At 37.4% G+C, this 22952-nt stretch overlaps 1 long non-coding RNA gene across 4 annotated transcripts in view; it reads right to left on the bottom strand.

Moving 5' to 3' along the window:
• LOC127385823 (uncharacterized) overlaps window positions 1–22952 on the bottom strand; it is a 155687-nt gene that overhangs the window by 45015 nt on the left and 87720 nt on the right. For 2 of the 4 annotated variants that reach the window (XR_007889759.1, XR_007889757.1), the window contains exon 2: window positions 16704–16827. The exons of 1 other annotated variant lie outside the window; for it this stretch is intronic. This is a non-coding gene — a long non-coding RNA (uncharacterized LOC127385823). The remainder of the gene's footprint in view (window positions 1–16703; window positions 16828–22952) is intronic. One more of the 4 variants, XR_007889758.1, reaches the window with a different exon arrangement.

Raw genomic sequence — 22952 nt, 5'->3', positions numbered from 1 at the left:
TTAACTATCCCCACTGCTTAAGTTCAGTCTACCAGATTTCTTGTATATTTATTCTATTGATTTAAGAATATCTCTTTTGTTAATCCAAGAACAACACAATACAGAAACTTATGACAAGCAAGGAATAAATAAAGAGTATTGTTACCCATGCCTGTACTATAGCAGCACTTTATCAAGAGGAACTATCCTGAGTCTTCCATCCTGAGGCATTAAAGCAAAGGTCAGAATAACTTGTGTTCATGAAAGATCCAGTGGCTTTTCCCACCAGCTTCAGGTGAAAATTGCAGAACCTTGGACAAAATCCAACTCAGGAAATTGCCTTCTAACTACATCAAATAATTTCTACAAGTTTGACTGAGCAATGTATTTTTCTCCACTCTCAACCTTAGGCTCCTGTTGCTGGGCAGCCTTCAGTAACATGAACATTTTACCCAAGAGTTGTTTCAAATTTCAAACACTCCTAAGCAGTTACATTTCACTAAGTACTTCGGCAACTGGGTTCAAAGGAGCCACAAAAGCTCAAGCTTTTTCTATTTGCCATCTTAGGTTAAAAAAGTAAATTCTTGTGCTAATTCAGCATTTTTCTAAACTCTCTACTTAACTTCACAATTGGCAAATTTTTATTCCTTTTTATTTCTTTTTCTCCTACAAATTATGAAAAAGAATTCTTTAAACTATCTTGTTAGAGTCTGGCTGTGAATTCTTAGCATGAGGAAAAAAAAAACTGTTTATTTGGTTTTAACACAGAAGAGCTAATGGTCAGTATGTTTTTAGTTGATTACTGTGAACTGAATGATTTAGAGAAGGAAAATGATCAAAGGCTAGATACTTTCAGCTGCCTGAAAATGCAAATAGAGAGCCCCTGAATTAGCTTGTAATGCCATTATGAGCCTGACATTTCTGGGAAAAATAGGACCAAAGTTCTGTGTACATTATGGCTGAAGGTTTTGGAAAAATTTAATTCAGCAAAGTCACCAGAGAGCACCATCCAGGTCTGCTGTCCCACAGCAACTTCATAGTTGAACATTGTCTGCCTCTCTCCACCAGCAGCTCCTGCGCACTGACCCCTTCTGAGGAGGCCCCGCATCCCAGCCAGCTCTGTTCCAGTAGCTTGAACAGAGTGAGGCTTATTGTCAGTGAAGAGGGGTTAGGACATCTTTCTTGATGCACAAGGAGTGTCACACCGAATCATTTTTAGTAGTTTCATTTTGCAGACACATGCCTAAACCTGTTGGGAATTTCAAACAGTCCCATAAAGGTTGAATGACTTTGTACTAGAAGGTGCATATTTTAAAGCTAGACCATTTTAAAAACCATTCTGTTTCCACATTTCACTTGTGAGTTTTCTTCTGCCATATAATACTTAATACTGGATGAAAAAGATCTTCAGATTCTGTGAAGAAAGTATCTCCTGTGAAAAGCCATCAAGGTTATTTCGGTCTGCATAGGCCTATTTCCTTCTAACTACATACATTTTTGTCCACAGTTAGTTTTAGATAATAATATTATTCTCTCCAAAGTATTCAGATGACAGATCAAGTACTTATTCTATCAAACAGTTGTGATAAAATAGCCTTAAAAATGAAGATTAAAATCCTAAAAAGTCAGCCAGTGACAGTATTATAATCACATACACAGTCTTAACACAGCCATGGGCATATGAAGCTTTGAATACCATTTCCATGTACTATTTCCTCAATATAGCATCTTCTTATGATCTTAATATAATAAATTATATCCTCTAATATGTGCAGGTGATTTGGATGGGGGGAGGGAGAACTGGAGGAGTACTGTTTTGTTTAAATGGGATAATGATTGTATTTTAGAGGAGTGTTTATCTATGAGGAAGGTCCCATTTTCTAGGAAGCATTAGCCCCCAAATGCAAACCTAGTATGATACACATTAAGTTGCACACTAAACAGCCCTCTTTTTTGATGTTGTCTGGAACTGTAGTGTACTAGCTGATAATGCATGTTCTTTCACTGGTCTTCAATATTCAAGTTTATTTATTTTTTCTTTGCACTTTTAATGCTCTTCTAACCTTTTGTTTTATTGGATTTTTTTTTAATGTAATATATCATACACATGTTCATGAAGATTAAGAGATCCAACTAGTAATAATATTTCACAAAAACATATTTTGCTTCATAGACTGTGGAATAATTTAACAAGTATGCATACATCCCAGGAGCAATTACCTAGTTCTGCAATAGATTTCATCTATTAGATTGTATTTCTCTTTCTAAACACCTACTGTACAAACTTCTTTCAACTGATTCTCATAAAATACCTCAGTGATCATTACTGAGTTATATTTCTGAATTTAACTGTTTCAAGCTGAGCAGAATAAAGAAAATTCTGTTTTCATTTATATTTTAATGCAAAATTTACTTAATAAACTATTATTTAATGGAGTTCCACAAAGCATTTTGTAATGGAATCTAGAACAAGAAAAGAGCCCTCAGTCATATCAAATTTACAGAAAGTTTTTCTCTAACGTATCCATTCTTAGAATGTCGTTTATCTCACCATCTTCAAACCTGCAAGTAGGTATATATCATAAACTACACTGGTATTCATAACTAAACCCAAGAGAACAGACTTTCCCCCCTCTTTTATTTTGTAACCCTTCAGCAAGTTATTTAAAACTCCAACTCCTTTTCTCATAACTTATTTATTCTTTTCTCTCCTCAGAGAAGTTATAGGGCTAATTTATATGCAGCAAGCACATAAAAATTCCACAAGAATCTGCATAAATATTTCTCTGTAATTTTATGCAATAGCTCATTGTTACAGTAGTTGTTTTCTCTACATTTTTAACAAAATTCACTTTCCATATTTCTTATTTCTTCATTAGAGAATACCTATTAGATAAGAGAAGAAGACGTGAGAGAAGTTAAAAAATACTGACATGGCTTTCCTCAGAAAAATAAATAAACAAATAAAGAATAACTCTTTAAACAAAAGCATCCCTTCTATCCATCTAAAAATCTTATAGTCCATATTATGCACAGTCCCACTCAACACACAACACAGATGTTTTGCTTATCAAAATCTTGAATGCTGCATGGTTTTCCACCAGAAGGGCATGTGATAAAGAACAAAGCAACATGCAAATTTCATGTTAGCAGTTTTATTGGCCTCTGCTGCAGAAAGTTGCAACCAATACATCATATTTTTTCCTGAAGTCTGCTAATTCCCATGCCCTCAAAAACTATTATATCTGTGCTTCTGCATAAAAATAAGAAAAAAAATAAAAAAGATTAAAAAAAAAAAAGAAAAAAGAATATTAATTACTTCTCTTATGGAAATACAAAAACTTCTAAATTATCGTAAAGTATGGCAGGTATATGATATGGGGATATTCTTCCAATTAAACCTGGGAACTTACTTTTCATTTCCCAGTTTCAATGTTAAAATCTAGCGATTAGATTATCTTCTATTTCCCTCTAGTGACCACTTTTATTGAAATAGGAATTCATTCAGATATATTGTGAAGTAGTCAAACAGGAGATGACCCTTCAAGGCAACTATTCTTTCCTCTTGTAGCTAAATATGTAATTCCTGAATTGCTAGAATTTTCTGCCTGTCACTCTTCCTTCCTATTATAGACCCAAATTTTATTTAAAACAAACTAACTAACAAACAAGAAACTAAATAAAACCAACCAAACAAAAAAGCCCCCGAAAAAAACCCAAACCAAACACCAGGCTTTGACAAGAAAACAAAAGTATTCTTCCTTTTTTAACAGCAAGAAGATACATTTAGCAATTGCCATATGGAATAAGGAATTACAAATTATTGTGAGTTAAGGCCTACTGTCATTACTAAAATTAATCTCTCTTTGGATCCAGTAAGAAAAACCTTTGATATCAACTCATTGAATTTAAAGAAAGAATCTTCCTCTGCATTTCTTCACACAATCCCAAGATATTGTGCTGTATCTATGCAATGTGCACAAGCCCAGACACCCCCACTGAGTGTGAATACCTTTTTCAAAGCCATGGTAAGTACAGTTTCCTAGATCATTCTTGTCTGATAAAAACACTGATTCCCAAGTCAACAGGTCACCCTCAGACCTAACAATTTTTCTCTAGGCATCAGGCCTTCTTTTCAAGAAAATTTTATGAAGTAGTACAGAGGTAATACAGAACTAAACACCTTTGAACAGTTTAGAGATTTCCTGATCACATTTGAGATCTGGAAGACATATTCGACTGATCTTTCTAGGTATTAATGCCTCCAATCACCGTGCCTGGATAACCTCCTCCTTTAGCTAAACAAGTTAACTCAAAACTAAAGCATCAGTAATTCAGCTATGTAGGTTTTTCTTGTTCTGCTTTCATTTTTTACTGACCCAGAAAGAGCAACTCCAGGTTCAACAAAGAATTTTTCTGTGCTTCCAACCCCCACTGCATTCAGTTTGCCTGCAGCCTGGATACATCTTCAACTACTAGTGAATTAAAAGTCCATATGCATCTTTCCCTGTGTTTTCTCAGGTGCTTCCGTGAAAACAGAATTTTAGGAAGCACTTAACAGAAGATCCTTTTGCATTTAATTCATTATCTCTGAAATGTCTTTATTTTAGTGCAACTTCCTTTTCATTCACATGACTTGTATTTCCTGTCACAGTCTAAGGAATTTCTATATTATTCTCATTTCATAAATCCATCATATGAGATGGGAATTCAATAATATTATAATATTTTTTCTACATTCTTTAGAAAGAACATTTTGTTTGAACTTCTACAGTAGTGATGAAAAAAATGACTGCAGTTGTGCATAAGAACAGAGTTACTAAAATCTGAATTAATGATATAAAATGGAAGTCCTCATTGCTTTTTAATGTGGTATCCACAAGATCTAATAAATGGTTCTCTTTGTTCTGAGTGTTGTCTTTGCTGTCACAATTTTGGGGCTTTTTTTCTCTGAAATTCTACTATTTATGGTCTACAAACTATCCTGAACATTTAATGAAACAATTACATGGGTCAGAAAAGATGTTACAAATGTTTTGTGGGTTTTTAAATTCAAATCAAACCTTAACTTCAGATTTTAAGAAAAGACTGGTATATTTTTTCCTCTTTTTCAAGGGGAAAATATAGGTCATTATCTGCTGGAGAAACCTTATTGAAGTAATTTGAATTACAGCAACAGATAATTTGACTCAGAAGGTACCAGCATTTGAATGTTGCAGTACTGCTCAATTTAATTATTTAAGCAGACATGTCTATATATCTTGTTCAGCACTCACTGAAAAGTAAAACAAAGGACATGTTTCACTGGGTATCAAGGGTATACTGTTATTCTTCTGACTCCCAGGAGGTGAAAGAATAAAGACCTGCTAAAATGTGAAAGGTAAAAGGATGCTGTCATGTTTTGGGTATGGTCACAAAGTCCAGGTGGATGAGTAATTTTCTGGGCAACCAGCAAAAACACTGAAGAGGTTTCACAGAACAGGTTTGTGCTGGAACTCTTTAATTATCCAGACAACTACTGGGAAAGGAAGGTAGCAGGGACGCAGTGGCAGCAAAGCCTTGAAATGTCCTGGTGACATTTTTGTTTCTATAGAAGGTGAAAAAAAGCAAGCAAAGGGAAAGGTCTTCTGGCTGTTTCTGCCCAGCCTGGAAGAACTGGTTGAGAATGTGGAAATGCAAAGTAACTTGTCTGAGAGTGACCATGAAATAGATGACAGAAATAACTGTCCTCAGACAGCTAGAAAGGAGAATACAAACATCATAAATCATGGAGCTTAGGACAGCAGAGAGAAATAAACAGTGGAACACAAAAGTGCTAGTTTTTTACATAACCTCAGTAAGAAAGGGAAAAGGAATTGGGGACAGCTGGTGGTGCTGTTAAAAACAACAACAACAAAAAAACACATTGTGAAGGACCATACACATAAAAACAAACAAACAAACCCAACCTACTCAAACCACAAATAAAGGGACAACTCACAGGTGCAAAATATACTGAACTAGAGTATTGGCAGTTCAGGGATAAAATCAGAAAAGCAAATCATAATTAAATAACATAAATATGGGAGCAAATGCTCTATATTTATGTTATCAGTAGTAAAAGATTAAGAAAATTGTTGATCTATTCCTTAACAGGAATCTGGAGACGGTCACAGTGTTAATGACATCTTTGCTTCTGTCTTCACTAAAAATGTCAACTGTGATCTTACAGCTAACAAAATTAGCAGCAGAGACGGAGGGATGAGTAACAAAACCAAAGTGGTAACAGACTAGAAAATAGGTAAATGAGAGGTTTTAAGATAGGCTCACTGAGAATTCTCTGTGGCTATATTCCTACAGCCAGCTCTTTATCACAGGGCTGATAAATAATCACCATTTGTAAACTTGTCAAAAATAAGTAAGGCTCCACAAAACTGGGAAAAGGCAACTCCTACATCTATTTTTTTAAAAAAGGAAAAGAGGAGAGACAGGAAAGAGGAGAAAAAAACACTCAGCTTAATTTCAGTTCTGGAAAAATCTTGGAACAAATGATCTAATAAATAATTCACAAACACCCAAAAGACAGCAAAGACATAGGGTACTGCCAACACAGACCTTTCAATATCAAATCATACTAAATGAATCAAATTCTCTGTATGGGAAAATGATCAGAATTGTTAAGACATAGCAATGGAAAATAAGTAGACAAAAAGAACCATAATAAATAAAAAATAAAATAAAAAAAGAACAAAATTTCACTGCACTGAGTATCCTTTCTCTGAGAGAAGCCACTAACAGGTGTCAGGGAAGAACATGAAAAAATATGAGGAGTATATACTTAACTTTCCTGCACTAGGCTGCCCTGGTTTCAACAAATATACAGCTTAATGACTTTCAAAGCTGGAATTTGTATCAACAACTACGTTGGCCTTTTCCATTCAAAATAAAAGGATATTTTCAATAAAATTCTGCAGAATCTGCTATTATCCTTTATTTTCATAAACAACGTGCATGACATTATAGATAGAATATATTTCTTAAACATGGAGATAGTACCGAAACATGAGAAGTTTCAAGCAAGGAAAGGCCTAGGACTAAAGCTCCAAATAATGTTGACAGGGTAGAGAACTCTCCTACATCCAGTGGAATATGTTTTCAGTTACAAACACTGCTCCTCAAGAATAGTTCTAGGCCATCTGGAAGAAGTTAAGAGAGCAGTAAGAATGATGGAAACCAATAAAACATTTTTCAAGAAAGGTTGATGGAGTCTTTTTAATCTAAAGGAGAGAAATCTGAAAGGAGATTCAAGTTGTCAACTGGACAAAGAGTAACAGTAAGGAAGAGAAAAAACACAATTCACCAGGGCCACTAGGGACAAAGCAAGACATTCACACTTAAATATGGACAAGGAAAATTTAAAGCCAGACACTAGAAAAACTTCTGAACAACTAGAGTTGTCCACAAAAACAGCTCAGTCTCCATCACTGATGTTTGTTAGGCAAAAATTAGGCAAACATCTATCAAAAAAGGCTTAGGCATAATGACACAGCTTCAGGTAAGGGAAGTGTGGGAAGGATGGAGGGTGACACCCAGAGTCCATTCCTGCTTTATTTTCTCTGAATTTATGAGTTTAATTTCTCTATATTTTTTGATAAAGGCAAATAACTACTAGAAAAAATTGACAGTGGAGGTAGTAGATTATAAACTACTTCTAGTTATATTTTAAGATATGAATCCTTCCTATGTAATATACTGTCTTGCAACAGAAGATTATTTGTCTTTATGCAGAAATTACTCACAATGACTTTATAGTTTTTATTCTGAAGGCTGTACCTAACTGGCTCTAATGCTATCTTCTCACCTTAGCATTTGGAAAAATACAAATAGGTTAACTCAAATATTGTCTCAGTGTAGTATCAAAGATACTACTGAATTTTTCTTTCACAGTGTTGTACTGCAATGTCATACAAAAGGCTCCGAAAGAACAAGAAGAAGTGGTCCCAAACTGAAATACAAGAAATTCCATTCAAACTTCAGAAGAAAGCTCTTTAACTCTGACAGTGGTCAGATAGTGCAACACACTGCCCAGAGATGCTGTGAAGCCTCCATATTTGGCAATATAAAACACCCTGAGCAATCTGCTGTAGTTAATGCTGCTTTAAGTAGTGGTTTGGAGTGCAGAGTCTCCTGAGGCCCCTACTAACATCAACCTGCTGTGATGCTCCGAGATCCTATGAATCCTAGATTGCAACTACATTAAATGCATCTATTACAGGTCAATCAAGCGAAAACTCTGAAGCATTCAAGAATGAAAGCAAAATAAATTATGTGAAGAGCATTTTCTCTCCTCTTGTGGTCCACATGGATTTTTTCTTCTGCTGCATCCTAATTATTTTTGTTCCAACTAGATGGTTTTTCTAATAAAAATTAGGCTGTTTTCTGCTGTCAAGAATGTGGAAAATAGATCTGGTGAGAGCCAAGTTACAAGCTTTGTAATATGTCCCTCTATATATACCCAATAAGCAGCGATGCAAAAAAGCATAAGAATGCTTAGTAAAAAGAGGAACATGATAAGATGCTCCACATGAACTGGAAGTTATAGAGACCAATTTAGCACAGTATTTTAGAATAGATAATATGAAATTACAAGTCAGAAAAAAACCCAGAAGTTCACAATGGAATATTTTTTAAAGTAAAATGAACAAAACACTGAAAATGTTCTTCATGCATATAAAGATAGGGAATGGAGGCAAAACCAGAAGGAAACAAGTGACACAGCCCAGTGAAGGATGCTGTCAGGTTCTAGACCCTCACCACAGAAATCTGGAGTTTTGGCATATGCAAGTCACACTTTGTGACTGATATAAACCAAATCATACTGTGACTGAGGGTTCACCAGTAATGGTTCTTTTAAAGGCTCTCAAAGAAAGCTTGTCTTTATCCCAGGACACTGGAAGCAGGACAACTTAACTAACTCATTTCCCCATCAAGCACATATTTTCAGAATAAGAATCACCTCCTTTGGTTTATCTGATTCCTCAGAAGAAACCGCAGATATAGACAGCACAAAAAACCTCTTCCCACAATACAAAGAAGAGTTTGGAGTTCTGAATGAGAGCAAGAATCATCAGTGAATATAGAAAGCACTGTGCTGATCAGAGGCATTAGCTACGAGATGACATGCTATCCCCTCACGGAAACTCTGCACTCAAAGCATGTGCAAATCAAACACAGACTCTGTCTCCTGGATGTTGGCATTGACACCAACTACTTTGGAAACAGAGGAATCCTTAATTCATTTAAATGGCTGAAAAATTGAAGTGGTGATTGTAATTTATAATATAGATTAGAAGTTAAGTGTTTTCATGCAGGAAATAGAAACTCTGGATACAAAACCTTCTCCAGCCTGCTGGTCCAAACTCAAAATTTTCATCTTCCACCAGCATGGCTTAACATGATTGTCTAAAAGGGAGGTTTGGATAGGAATCACTCTCTGCAGAAGCTGTTACATCACGCAATAAAGAATTCACTATTCTCATATACTAATAAATTTAATAAATATACTCAAATTTACTAAGAAATTCAGAATGTAATTTAATTTGAAAATGAAAAATAAAGACAAAGTCACTATTAAAGAGAATTCAACTGTGAATGGCAAATTGCCTCCTGGAGCAAATGCACTCGTTATGCTCAAAGAAAGGATGAGATCTCCCACAGTTAAATAAAACTAGTAGGAAAAATAATTGCTTGATAAATCAGAGTAATTAAATTTTTCACATGTGAACGCTACTGCACCTCTGCCATCAGTGCGACAAGGTCAGCCCTGTAGCACAGAAACAGCACATAAAGCTCAGCCCTTTACTCCCTGAAAAAGCTATTATAGAAGGAACCAGTGCACCTTTTACCTGTTAGGTCTTCATTAATGAAGAATAAGAAATCGTGCCTCACAAAGCTGCTGGGATCAGAGCACTCAAAACCAGAGGTGACAGAGTCTAGTTCCTGTTCAGCTTCTACCAACAATCTACCAATCATTAGTGTGTCTTCTAGCATTTTTAAACATCTTATTTTAAAGCAATAGACTCTGTTCTCCTTTGGGAACCTAATTGACAGGTCATTTGTTAGTTGGTCTGCCTTATATGTTAATTTTTGTATACAAGGTAAAAACCTCTGTTTCCAGTTATAACCTTCCATAGGACAGATACTTCCTCATGGGAACATTAACCTTTATAGGTACTCTGGCTGCTCTGTGTTAGTGCTGAAAGAAAGCTTTTGCAATTATCCTTTCAAATCCTAAAAAATTAATTATTGACCACTTGAAATATTTTGTGTTTAGGCTGTCTAAACACAGTGGTCTACATCTAGGCACATGCACACAGAAATTAGTTGTTCATCCTCCTACCGTACTCAGCAAAACTCTAGACAATGCAACACAGAGCACAATTCAGCTCACCCTAGAGGAGCAGCAGCTGCTGAGCTGAATCACTTACTCAGCTCCAGTGACTCCAGGCTTGATCTTAATTGACTCTAATAAGGGCTTTGATACCAAGGGCTCAATCCATTGCCCACACAGAGGGAGGCAGTGTCACTTGAGATGAGATAGTGTAACTTGCCTGTCCTCCTGCTGACCACAGGTGTCCTAGACCTGTCAGGGTGTCTTGCATATTTTAGGGCATATGCAAAGGCAGCAGTTCCTGTGTGGATGTTACAGAAGCAAGCCTCTAGCCCACAGACAGACTCCTACAGGTAGGTATAGCAAATTTAGGTATCTCAGTTGCCAACTGAGTCTCTGGAATTTAGGAACTTTATCAAGCTGTCAGTCTCTTCTTCCAAATATCAAGTGATAGAACAAGATGAAATAGCCTTAAGTTGTGCCAGGGGAGGTTTAGATTGACTATTAGGAAACATTTCTTTACTGAAAGAATTGTCAGGCACTGGTACAGGCTGCTCAGGGAAGGGGTGGAGTCACAATCCCTGGAGATATTTAAAAGATGTGTAGATGTGGTGCTTACGGACATGGTTTAGTGGTGGATTTGGTAGTGTGCTAGGTTAACTGTTAGACTTGATGATCTTAAAGGTCTTTTCCAACCAAAAAGATCCTATGATTCTAACTTGAATAGGAGCTATATCTTGAAAGAGGCCATGTGGCTGGTTCTTTGTTGTCTTATTAGGCCTAAATCATGACATAGATACATCCAGACACTTTTGGTTCTGACCCTCTCACTGCAAAATCAGCCCAATAAGGCCCATGCTGCACTGAGGCAGCATATCTACATAGAACTTCAACTTCATCTTTTGACAGTTCATATTTGACAAAAAAGAAAAACTGTCTTTCAATAAACATTCTAAACAAAAAATAGTTATTTTTCCAATAGCCTAATGTTCTGTAAAAATCAGTTCCCTAAAACAATTTCCCTAAAAAATATGACAATCTTATTAACCATGTGATCTCTGTGAATTTAGTCTCATCCCAACTTCTCCAATACATCATTTTTGTAAGATTTTGAGCATAATAAATGTGATTATGGATGCAGATTTACACAGGTCTAGTTCTCAGTATAACTTATCTATTAGGTGGTTAGGGATTGTATTAGATACTGCTAGACAAATGAGTAAGGGCTTTGACCTTCTTCCCAATGTGCGTCCTGCATGTATGTGTCATGTCTGGCAAAACATGTATTGTCCACCAAGAAAAAGATGCAGCAAATGTTCGACTGCATTTCTTTTCCTGCTTGACTGCAGTGACTGCTCTGAAAAGTAAACAATACACACAGTAAAATAAACTGCTGCAAATGCTCACTATGAGTTGTATCATTTGATTATTACATCGACCATCTCTTTCCTTAAACAGCTTTGTTCAAATTCCCCTACTCATCTATATCCTGCTGAATTTTTATCATCTATATCTCTTCTCTCTGGAGGGAGCCCATGCTTCCTTTTTGTTCCAAGGCTGTTTTCTCTCTTTTCCAAAACAGTTCTTAATGTCTGTAGTTAGGATTGTTTTATTGTTTTTGTAAGGTATTTATTCTTGGAATTAGTTCCTGCTTTTTAACTAAAGGATTACATGTTCTATAAAGTATTCAGTCTCTAAATCAGTGAGAGAAAAAACTATTCTACCTCCTGTTTTCAAAATGGAAAGAGCAGCTGATGTCAAAAAGCAAAACTAAAGAAGGTGACTTTAAGACAATATCGTTCATAAGGACACTGCCTTTTTAGGGTCAACATCCAATTTATCTCTGTGCACATGCAGGGTGAGGACTGCAAAGTAAGACTAATTAGCATAGAAACATATGCAGTAATTCATCATCATAACAAAGCATAGCACGATTATCAGAAATTTCAGATGCCTGTAGGCTTATCACAATTACATGGAAATGGATTGCTTGGGCTGCTCACTAAAAGTGCAAGAATGCTGGACCAAAAAAATAGAAAGGGTTTGTTGTCACCTGTATACACAAATAATCCTTTTATTATATGATAAATGTACAATTTGATTGGTATTTTTTGGGTTTTTTTACACCAAAATTGCATTCAGTGCCTGCCCAAATAGGATTCCATGTTCTGCAACAGGACATGTCATAGAAAGTATAGGAAGGAGAGGCAGCTGGCTGCAGGGACAGAGGTAATGGCTACAACCATGACACCTTTCTCATGCTTGCCAAAGACTTTAATACAGCAATGGTTCTCAAGTAAGACTGGAAGGAAAGGAAATCTTTAATTAGTTGGAATTTACTTACTTTGAAAAATTGTCTCTGCTTGGTGTTTCTTACTGAGAAACAACTAACATCAGCATCATCTTGTGAATAATTGGGTTTGGTCCCGTTCCTGGTTTTCAGCTATCTAGAGTGCAGTTCAGGCTGCTGTTTATTTGACTTTCCTCCTGTAGGACCACTCTTCTGCAGGAGAATTAAAGCTATGTAATGCTTACACAGACATTTCTTGCCCTTCTGATAGGAGAGAACAAGACTCATTCTGAATAAGCACTTATAATAGACAACACTGCAAGTAGTTTCAGAGGGTTCACATGCCTGAGATACCTAATACTAAAGGTTAAGTCACTGTTGAAAGGAGTGGGTAGATTGCATTTGCTATCACAGATCTCTACTGTGTTTTGTGATCATGCTACCTTAGGCAGAGTGGGACTTTGAGAGCAAAAGTCTAATTAAAATAAGTGGACATTATATAACCATGCTTGGAAGGCAAATTTTCTGTGATATTCCTTTGTGACTACGATCTGCCTTTCTTTAAAGCATTTATACAGCTCAGCTCTAGCAATTAAATTGTTGGGAGAAGATAAGAAAATTAATTAGATTTTGGTACACAGCGATCAAATTAATTTCAGGGGTATATGTAAGTCTTAGCACATAATCATAGAATCATAGAATCATAGAATCCTAGGGGTTGGAAGGGACCTCGAAAGATCATCTAGTCCAACCCCCCTGCCAGAGCAGGGTCACCTAGAGTACATCACACAGGAAGGCATCCAGGCGGGTTTTGAATGTCTCCAGCGAAGGAGACTCCACAACCTCTCTGGGCAGCCTGTTCCAGTGCTCTGTCACTCTTACAGTAAAAAAATTTTTCCTGATCCATAACCACGTCATGACCCACATAAACATTGAGTTTTCCAGGCAAGACTGGATACTGCACATCACAACTGCTTTTTAGAAGACATCCTCATGTTGCAGAAATGTCCTGTATACAAATGTCGTGTTTTAGGGAATGCCTTATCTCCACCTGGTTAGGACTGTACTGGTGAGGCTCCAGGGACATATCTGGCCCAGGGAGAGGATGTACCCCTCAGTCTTTTTTTTTGTTTCAATTGTTTTGTCCCTGTCGCTTTCATCTTTTTCTTCCTCACCTCATTTACTTTATTGATCCTGTCTTTCCTCCTGTTTCTCTATTTCGTCTTTGCTTCTAGTTTAACACTAGGATGTTAGCTCTTATGGGAGCCCCACACAGACACTTTCTGCTGACTAAAATAGCCAAATGTGGCAAAGGAAAGCAATGGGAAAAGTGGCTGGGAGGGTCCACCCTAGGTGCCACAGGTTTGGTGATCATCTGTCTTGCTGCTGCAGAATCCAGGTAACAGTGCAGCCACTGCCAATAATTTTCTAAATTACATCTATGAAGGAAGGTGCAAAGATACTTAAGCTTACCCATTATGTTTGAACCTGGTTTGCTGCACTGCATTCTTAAGGGGTGATGCACAGAATTCAGGTGGTCTTAAGCAAGGAGAAGCCTGCTGCAATCAATAAACACTTTATGAGGGAAAATATCAGCTGTTTAAAACAGCCGGAAATTAATTTCACTGCATGGGTGAATTCTGCCAACTTCTTTGAATGCTCACAAAACAAACTTAACTAACCTTAATTCACAGATCTACTTTCAAAAATTTAAACAAGTTTCATATAACATTTTATTGCATTTGACTATCATTCTTGTTGTGTTCTGTGATTTCTTACTTCACTTCCAAAGAGTTTTGTGATTAACTCATACAATACATGGTGCCACGTCCAATGCTTTCTTGTGACAGTAACTGAAATTGCTATTTTCCTGTGATCTTTCTCTCTTTCACTCTTGTTTTAACTCCAGTGTAACCAGAAGATCCATACACTCATTCATTTTCAAGAACATATTTCTGGCTCCTTTTCCCAACTGACTGCCAGCTCACACAGACTAGGGAAATGGCTAAGTGAAAGTATCAACTACTATAGCTTTGCTTCCAGTTTTTCCTTCCAGGATTTGGCAGATGGACCCCTCTGTGGATAAGTAATTGGCTGGATGGCTGCATCCAGAGAGTCATGGTCAATGGTTCATTCTCCAAGTGGAAGCAAGTGACTAGTGGCATTCCTCAGGGGTCAGTATGGGAACCAGTGCTGTTCAATGTCTTTGTTGGAGACATGGACAGTGGGATTGAGTGTATCCTCAGCAGGTTTGCTGATGATACGAAGCTCTGTGGAGTAGTTGACACCTTAGAGGGAAGGGATGCCATCCAGAGGGACCATGACAGGCATGAGAGGTGGACTAATGCCAACCTCATGAAGTTCAACGAAGCCAAATGCAAGGTCCTGCACAGGGGTCAGCACAGAAAAGCTACAACAAAGGGAAATGCTGAAAAATCTAGAAAGGAAGAAAGTGACAGCAAATGACATGCAACCAAGAGAGGTTTTGAGGCTTGTCTTGCATTTTAGTTGTCCTCAATCATCTCAATATTAGCCTGTTACTGTTCACCAACTCCATATCCCAAGGCTATCTAGATAATGGTAAGAAAAATCAGGAGAGGAAAACTGAACTATCATGAGCACATACAGATTGAGCGCTTATTTACCACAGAGTGTTCTATGCACAAATGTCCCTGTAAAGCAAAACCCAGGATGAAACCAGCAAGGTCTGTGCAAATGAATGTATGAGGTGAATAACTTCTTTGAGTCTCTTCAGCCAGGGCTGGGACTAGGAAACTATCATCTCATAACAAGAAATACATCGTAAAAGTACTTACTAAGAGTATTAAGTTCACATTCTTGTGAGAAGAAGACTATTCCCAAAATGGTCTGAGCAGCACTTTCTAGCTTAGCTTCAAATGGTTGAAACAATGCTTTTTCTATTCCTTGCCTTGAGATATATCCAAGCTGAATTCAATATTCAGTGACTTTCATTGCTCTCCACTTACAGATGCTATATATACAATAGAAAACCACAATTCACATTAGCTGGGCATATACCAGAGTGTGCTCTATCAGTAAAAATGTTTTCTTATCTGCATTTAGGCCTATATGGATATAGTCTCAATACCTGCCAGACACTAGCATGGAAAAGTCCTTAGTCTTTTACATCACAACCTGATCACCTATTCTTTTCACCTATTACATCTACAGATGCAGAACCATGAGGAACATTTCCAGACAGCCTCTTCCTCCTTGCTGTCAAGGTTGCTTTTGAACATTTGTAGATTTTCACCTATCTTTAGTCAGTAAACTGAAAGACATTTCACTTTCTTTTGTACCTCCTCATCTAATACTCTTTCCCTCTGAATTATCTGCAGTTCACTGCCCTCTTAATTTGCTTTTATGCATTACCAGAGATGGATCCATCTCTGCAGTGACTTAAGTGATTTCTCTATAGCTTGTGTTCCAGTTTCTATTCATATGACACTTCAACACATATTAGTTGAATTGTTTCCCCCTTGTAATACTTTAGCAATTACATTATATCCCTTCTAAAGTAAAAGAGGGCAGAGCAGCTGAGGAATTAAAAGTCCAAGTACTAATATTTGGTTTTGCCTGAAATACTCAGGTTGGCCAGGACAAAATAACATTTTCTGAGTGTCTGTGAATGCAGTATTTTCTACATGTCATCTCAATTATTAAATAAGAATAGTTGAGTCTTGCATTAAATACCAACATAATGGGACTTTAGTTGTTTAGCAATACTGTTTTAACAAAAAAAAATCTTTAAAAAAAATAAAAGAAAAAGAGCCCAAACCTTGTAACCACTGCAACATCTATATAAGACAACCATGTGTCACTGTGGCAAGGATTTCTTTAGCAGACTGTAAACAGCACACAGCTTTTCATGCACATTTTAAGGGCATATTTATAGCTGACATAAACTTTCCATTTTTATTACTTAATTATTAGAGAGACAATTTGTATTAGTAAACAGTTCATACACTGTCTGAACCTCTTAGCATTACAATAAATGGCTATAAAATTATTTAACTACATAATTCCAAAATTTGTCTGACTTACTTACATAAATGTTGAATCATTTATAAGTTTACAGCAGAGGTCTCCCAAACTGGAGGGCTATAGAGTCCTGTCAGTGGTCTGCAGCTGAAGGTTTATAGCTGTCTGGTTACATGGTGCTTATTCCCTATGGACAGTGGGGAGAGAAGATATTAATTAAGAACAACCACTGACCAAGAAAAAGTATTTCAGTTTATCAATAGCAGTACAACCTTTTTGGTCAAAGAGATTGCTTATACTGAAGTTTTCTCTTTCAGATTATTTTCTCTTTTCCAATCTATCCATTTCAGTGAAAGATCAAAGATGTTATTTGTAAGCTATTTTCAACAGGCAAAACAGCTCACAATTTCATAAGCAGGGAAAAAGAGAAATGTCAGCTGACTTAGGAAGAAGCTGATTAAATGAAAAAAAGCAAATGTAAAAGGAATGGACACAAGAAATGGTAAAGAAACAGAACAGCTGCATGGTTTGGGACAAAACCAGGGAAGCCAAAACCATCTGAAACTTAAATTATGTAGGATAGATAACACAAGGAGGGATTCTACAGGTTCCTGCTCCTGCAAAAGGAAGGTCAGTGAAAAGGAGGGTGTGCTGATGGGCAAAGAATCACAGAATCACTTTGGTTGGAAGATCATCGAGTCTAACCACTAACTCAGCACTGACAAGCCCACCACTAAACCATGTCCCTAAGCACCACATCTACATGTCTTTTAAATACCTCCCGGGATGGTGACTCCACCACTTCCCTGGGCAGCCTGTTTCAGTACCTGACAGCCCTTTCAGTAAAGAAATTATTCCTAATATCCAATGTAAACCTTCCCTGGCACAACTTGAGGGCATTTCCTCTTATCCTATCACCAGTTACTTGGGAGAAGAGACCTATATCCACCTTGCTACAACCTCCTTCCAAGTAGTAGTGAAAAGGTCTCTCCCCTGAGCCATCTTTTTCCTTTGGACACACTCTGTAGAAAAAGACCCATTAATGACTTATCAGGATTAGTTGTAAAGAAGAACTGTATCTGTACATCCATTTCACATGCCATCCTCTTATCTCTGTCTCTAAATTTTGCTGTTTCCTTTATTCTCCAATCATACATGGCTAATACCTTCTACTAGTATCCAGCTCTCCCTGCTTTCATACCTCCCACCACACGTTTCACCATCTCCAGCTCTTGCCTCCTGCATCCCAGGCCCATTTTAAGAACCTGAGAACACAAATCTAAGTACAGTCTTGGGTGCTGCCCAAAGGTCCTGGGGTGCAAGCTAAGGAGTCACACAGGGACAAATTTCTTTTCCTCATGTAATATACCTCCTACCCTGCTGTCCCAAGGTGACCTTCTAGTATGTTTGAGGTAAAAAGCCAACGTCTATTAACTGCAGAGGGAAACACCTCAGACTACCTCAGACTGCCCCATTGTCCCCAGAAGGCAAGAGCCTAAACTCAACCAGTGAGGCACAAAGTTATTATAGTGCAACTATTCTTTGGGTACTGCATATGTATGGATTATTACCCACAACATCTTTAGAATAATGCAGAATAATTTGATCTAAGGTTATTTACCTTATTCTTAAAGGTAATTTACCTCATTGTTAAAGGTGATTTACCCTCTTCAAGCTAGGTTACCTTCCTTGGATGGTGGAGTACTAAAATAATTGCTGTTGTATGGCTGGTGCGTATAACTTGGTAAACATGATAAAAAATAAAAGCATTTGGCAGGACAGGTTTGGTCTGCAGGCACCTGAGACCCACCTGCATAGTGGTGGCCACTGGAGGTCCTCAGTGTCTGCTGCTGGGCAGACGGGAATCACATCAGCTTGGCAAACTGGGCCCCTTAGCACACCCTGGCAGTGAGGCTGCACAGATAGTAGGGGCTCAAAGCTCCTTTTGGTGGAGGAGACACTTAACTTGAGCCCCAAAACATCTCAGAGGCCAACCCAACCACACAGCTATAAATCAGAAAGAAGACTGGTCTCAACCTAGAGTTCTAAGCAAAATAAACAGATTTTTTTCAGTACATTTTGGCTTTAAAATGTGATTCATTTGAGGATAGCCTTAAGTATGGGGTTTTTTAAAATTAATAAAATGTTCAACAATTTTATTTTGTTCTACTCCAGTTAAACATACACAAATTTCAGTATACATAATTGCCATAAACAGTTGCTGAATTTGACACGATTAGATATGTAGAAGAGTTTTGCCCTTGGTTTTATAATAAGCACCTCTATGACTTTCCCAATACCCCTTTATATCTCTGTCATTGTCTCCTCATTTAATGTCATTAATTCTTATTCCCAACCTAGTAAACTCACATTAAGAGGCACAGATAAAAAGGGTGCAAAACCAACATATACTACTACACAGAAAATAGAACTGTGAACTGCTGGCCTCAAAAAAACAGTTCAAATTATTTTTAGCCAGTGATAGTTAAAATCGAGTTCAGGAATACATTCAAGAATACTTGATCATTAAGACAAAAAAATGTCAATATCACAAAATGGAGACTCCGTTGCTCAAAGATCACGGGCAATACCAAACTTTCTCAGGTCTAATGAAAAACTGCTCTAATTAAATTAGTTATCCAAGTATTACAAGTTGCATTGTAGGATATAAAAGACTCATGTCAATGGAGATTTAATCTCATAAAAAGCAAAATGATAATTAATGATTAGTGAAACGCATTGGAATATTCCTTAAATTAATTTCCTTTCTTCTATGTCTATGTTACAATTCATTTGATTTCACCTAACCCATATGAAAACTGCAAACTCTTAAACATACTAGAGATTCACTGCTACCCCAAAATTCAAGCAAAACCTGTGAGCGTCTGTACCTGGGCCTGTGCTTCACAGGGTAAACCGGTTTCAGAAAAAAAAGAATTTTTGAGAGGTGCTGGTTAGCCCTAAGCTTATAAGCCATAATAAAACTAATAACTCAAACGAAAACAGCAAGAAACATTCCAGAAATATAATTTTTGGATACTGAAATACACTGTAGTAAGAAGCAAAGTTGCATGAAAGACACACTGCAGTTCTTCCTAATGCCTCTGATTTCATTTTCACCTAGTGAGATGCCAATGAACATGGAAACAATAATTATATTTGCTTTCTGTATTTCTGGTCTCTCAATAGTTTTTCCTGTCAAACATATAATGTCATAGCTGCATTGTCTGAATATTTTCAGCTTGATTACACAGCTTTTTCAACCTGTTTTATACTGTTTGCGCCAGGTAATAACTCAAAAGAACCAGAACAGGCTGACGCTTGGAGAGATGTTGTGAGCAGAGCTTCTGAGCCATATGCACATTCTCAGAATTTATGGTGCAATCTGTGAAATTCCCTGCTAATCTAAAGCTTGGGAAAGTGCAAAAAGCTTCATTTAGGCATCAGTCTTTTGTCTGAGTTTATCACAAACTTTCTATTTCTTCTAGTTACCTTGATGTCCATGGTAAAAAAGTTTGTATTCAATTGCTCCTACCAGTTTTTCAGGCTGTTCAGACTGTGCTGCAGCTCTTAACCTAACACAGCAAGGTCAGGTAGGTCAAAGCTGGGGGTTTCTGCCAGGGCTGTTGGATGACATCATTCCTTTCAGAGCAACCAATTCTGTCTTCCTTAGCCTGTGAATTTCCTTTCTGTTGTCTGTCACTATGCTTTTCACATACCCATGTACATTTTCACTTAAGCATATTTGCCTGGGCAACTTGTACACATCCTTCTTCACCCCCACTCCACCTTTATCCCGGTACTGTGTTGTCAGCACCTACCTGTTAGGACCACTGCTCCCACTATAACTCCAAACATATTTTGCTACACACAGCTCCTCCCTTATGGCCAAAAAAACAGCATGTTCTTATGTTACTTCACGCTGCCACAATTTCTGCAGCCCCACACCAAACGGGACCAGTATTAAGAACTCTTGCTTCAAAAGTCTGAACAGCCTTGAAGTATGAGCAATTAATATTCTAAATATCCCTTAACATCCTGATCTTGTTAGAGATCATTGTGTCTGAAGCAGAAAAGCTTAATCCTTCTGAACTTCAGTTTAGTTGCTTGCAGTCAGATTTTTGAAACCCAGGACACGTCTGGGAAATATCACAGCTTGTTAGCTCAGAGCTAGTGACCTCTTCTCTGACAGCTCCTTCTCCAAAGGAGAGGGGTCATATGTCCAAGACCTAGGATCCCTGATTCAGCTTAACTTCTAACACCTCAGGAGCTTCTCCCCTGGGTTCTCAAACTGATTAACATGTTTTACTTTCCTGCAGATCCCTCATGCTGTCTGTTCATTTTTTGTGAGCTGCAATTTGTAAACACTCTTGAGACAGTCAAGCAGCACAGGACATTTTATGTTTCCAGGCTGGCTTGGATGGAGAGAGAAGAGACATATACTGCAGTCTTTCTATGGGCTTCATTTTTGTTCTAGAACATTTTAGTCTCCTGATCTAAATAGACAGATAGTTAATTCAGACTTGGTGTGTCTGTTGTCTCACAGAAAAAAAAACCACAACCATCATCACTCCAAATATTCTGCTCACGTGTAGGGATCCATACCAGGCCTTACACTTTGGAAGGTTTGCATATCAAAAAGTTAATTAACAGATATAGTCCATTTCCATATGTCTTCCTTTAAAGGTTACTGCAGCAACATTTCCTGAATATCCTTAACAATTTAATGGCAGCCTGGCAGTGGTATCATGACAAATAAATTTAAGTGACATACAGATTGCAGTGGCAGAATATAAAGTATAATGAAGCAATGTACTTGTTACGGAGATGTGACATGAAAAACATTGACCTGTGGTCCTAAATAATTTTCATAAGACAAAAGCTTTCCTGATAATAAAAACAAATCAGTCAATGTTCTGAAAGACTAATATAATAAACCATCAGGGAAGCTATTCAGCTGTGTAACTCCATTTAGCAAAACAGGAGTCATTAGTATTCCACCTCTGTAATTAAAGTTTGGTGATAACATTAGCTGCACTACGGCAAAGTAACTTCCTTGATTAATGGGAGATACCTCCAGAAATGTCAGTGGGACTCGACTTAGAAACATATGCTACCTTGTTGGTCATATTAAACAAAGCCAGCCTGACGTTAGGAACAAATGGCTGGACTTAAATGACAGGATAGAATATTCATTGAAGAGAAACTGAAGATAGTGCATGAAATATTGCCAACTCAGAGACAAGCAACTAGACATGAGGTGGATGAAAGAGCTGTCAGGAGTGCAAATAAGGCAAGGGGAAAAGAAGACAAAGAAAAAAAAAAAACAACCTTACGTTCACAAGTCCCTAACTGATTCTCAACAAATGAATACTATACTGCTATGCAAGAGAGACAGAGTTGTGCCTTATAATTTCTTTTGCAAGGTAAAGAAATTTTATTGCTACAAGCACTGAGATTGGGAGGAATTAAGTTATTTACAGTAGATTTGTAGTGCAGGTAGAAAAAGATCATGGGCTATGATTACAAACGGTGCTTTTTTAACTGCAAGTTCATCCTTCCACACACACTCAGCAGCCATCATTTCCTTAGGAGCTGAAATGTCATAACGATTCTTTTCTTTATGAGCACCACTTTCATTTGCAAATATATTTGCCATTCTGGTTTCTAAACGAGACAGTATTTGGAAATACCAGGGGAGATGTCATTGAAGTATTTCTGATCTGAACTGGAAATAACCTGCTGGAAGTTTTTTTTCCAGAGACCCAGGAAACAGAGCTCCTTTTAACCACTCCCTTCCTTATCCCACAGTAATTTTTTGAGACTTTACACACTTAACAAACCAGTTCTGTCCTAAACTATACCACAAGTAACTCCACTAAGTCCAGCCAGGATTTTATCCAGTTGCACCAGGTCCAGTCAAATAAGCACAAAAGCCAAGCAAGGGCTATCAGCTGGGACTTTGTGGAATACACCACAAAAAGTTGTGAACCATTTGCTTGAGAAGGTGATAGACGGACATGCAGAGCAGAATAGAAGAGTAGAGACAAGGTGGTAAATGAAAGGAACAGATAATACAGGCAGAGCTCAAAAAGGCATCACAGATAAATGTATGCAAAGTCCCTGCATGATTAGCAAAATATAAGGTAGCCTGTCTATGACTGAGAGCATTGCATAAAATCAGAGTTTGCAAGTTCTGCACAAATTCAGAAGAGCTGTTTCTGCTGATGCAACATGAACAGCTAATTATGATGGACATAATGCTGAGATCCCACTTGAATTCCAGACTGCCAGGCACTGTGCAAGCAAATT

The sequence above is a fragment of the Apus apus genome, chromosome 5 (genome assembly GCF_020740795.1).
Source record: "Apus apus isolate bApuApu2 chromosome 5, bApuApu2.pri.cur, whole genome shotgun sequence".
NCBI lineage: Eukaryota > Metazoa > Chordata > Aves > Apodiformes > Apodidae > Apus > Apus apus.
The sequence above is the reverse complement of the archived record's forward strand: the minus strand, read 5'-3'. Positions and strand labels throughout refer to the sequence as shown.